The 2,016-nt window shown below is 46.8% G+C and overlaps 1 long non-coding RNA gene across 1 annotated transcript; it reads right to left on the reverse strand.

The window, feature by feature from the left end:
• Nucleotides 1-653: 653 nt before the first annotated feature.
• On the reverse strand, nucleotides 654-1,562 carry LOC116547948. Its single transcript, XR_004267244.1, has 2 exons — nucleotides 1,506-1,562; nucleotides 654-889 (listed from the first exon to the last, which is right to left on the reverse strand). It is a non-coding gene; the product is annotated as an uncharacterized LOC116547948 (long non-coding RNA).
• Between the last annotated feature and the right edge of the window lie 454 nt (nucleotides 1,563-2,016).

Genomic DNA, 2,016 nt, shown 5'->3' on the forward strand with positions numbered 1-2,016 from the left:
CAGCATTTTCCAGGCAGAACCAGATTCTCTGCAGCTTTAAGGTAACCCAAGAGAGTGCCTGCCACCCAGTGCCATGGAGCAATTGTGTGCACGCTTTTTCTGAGTGTGCAGACAACTCTGTGTGTATGAAATCTAGATTTTAGTAGATATGGCTGGAAAATACTCTTAATGAGGACATCCCAGCGAGGTGGCCCTGTGCTTTCTCTTCTACTCATCATGTCTTTGTAACAGCCACTTCCACTTTTTTTTTCCCATGGAACTGATACTACGTCAGGCCTAAAAAGCAGATTTGCGATCCAGAACTGCTCAGGAAAACTCAAACACTTCTGGAAAGAACATGCTGGCTTTTTCTGAGGGGAAGCAGTGTTATGGCTGTGTAAGCTTGAAGTTGACAGTGATGGTTTACAGAACACTTAAGCACGATCTTTGCTTGAATCCAGTCACAATGAGACAGGGTGGAAAGGCAGAGCAGTAGATGGGCAGCATCATTTGAGCTTTCCTAACAATGTGTGTCTGAAGATTTGTTCATCTCTGATCTTCCTAGAATTGGAAATGTCTTTTGTTTAACAAGCAGAATTTAGGGTTCTGGTACTTGCCTCCCACAGTCCTGACTAAGACACGTATCAAACATTAAAGAGGTGCAAACACAGAAAACTTGCTACAAGGACTTGATGAGAGATGAAGAAAGGAAGCAAGGGACCAAGTAGAGGCATAATGAAAGTTATCTTCCTGGTTGGAAAGTAAGTTATGAACTTATTTTCTTCTGTGCTGCAAACTCAGAGGCAGCAGAATTTGTATTTGATCCCATCGGAGGTGCACGTTCCATACACGCCTTCTTCAAGGCGACAGACTCCTATTCTGCAAGAGCATCTCAAGCGGGTCCTTGGGCCTGGGGACACATAGAGCATCAGGCATTAGGACTGTGGTCAGATGGGGTGGTAAGGAGAATCCCCGTGCAGTTTACCTCCTGGGCTGATCGCATTCATCATGGTGGCCACATCACAGCAGCAGCAAAATCAGCCCAATCAATAGGAATCAATGTACACGGCAGTGCTGCTCACAGGTAGGATGAGAGACCCGTTCTCATTCACTCACCTTTTTGTGTTCCTGCCTCATCACCCAGGCATCGGATCACACTCTTAGACCTGTCCCCAGTTTCTAAAACTCCTCTAATAGACAAAGTGAACTATATTTTTTGAAAAGTGTGCTCTCACCAATGATGCAGGGGAGATGGCCCAGTATGTTTTTGCAGAGTATAAAATAAGTGTGAGTCTCAGAATTGTCAGAAAATCCAACATCTTTGGAGAAAAGTCATCCCTGGAATATCAACTGGTTCCTTCCTTTTACTGTGCACATGAGGAAATGGAGACCTGGGGAGGTGTTCACAAAAGAGAAAGAGCCAGCTGTTTTTCCTCTCTAAAAAGAGCCAACTGTTGTGTCTGATTCTAAAGGTGCCTGGTTTTTCCTCTCTGGATTTCTAGCTCTGCAATGCTAGAATATCTCACCTGAAGCTCTAAAATCTGAGCTTGCGTCCTGTGTGAAGGAGATGGCCCAGGCTGCTCCTGGGCTGCAACCTTGTCAGCTCTTCACGGGGATGGCTGAGCCTAGGACTGGAGGGCCACCAGGAGAATGGCAGCAGGGAGGGTGAGAGTCCTCATCGTGGCTGGGGTCACCTGCAGAAGGGAGAGCAGGAGCGGATGTGTGGGGAGTGAGGAGTCAGCCTGGATGTATAGGTCTGCTGGGAGAAGGGCTGAGACAGATGCTGCAGTGAGAGGAGGTGTGCATGTGATGAGTGGGGGCAGGGCTGCCCTTGCCCTCCAGGTCCCTTTTGTGTTCTGGTGTTTTCCAGGCTTTCATCGTGGCCGTGAGGCCTTATGTTTAGAGTGTCTGGACTGGATCCAAGCTGATAGGGAGGCTGAGGACCCTGATTTACTTTTCTGTTTGCAGTTTACTTGAATATTTTCTTTTTGATACTGAAACATGTAAAGAAACCACAATTTCGTTCATTAAGTTGGG

Source organism: Sapajus apella, unplaced genomic scaffold (assembly GCF_009761245.1).
Source record: "Sapajus apella isolate SASKATOON/1434 unplaced genomic scaffold, GSC_monkey_1.0 scaffold5705, whole genome shotgun sequence".
Classification (NCBI taxonomy): Eukaryota; Metazoa; Chordata; class Mammalia; order Primates; family Cebidae; genus Sapajus; species Sapajus apella.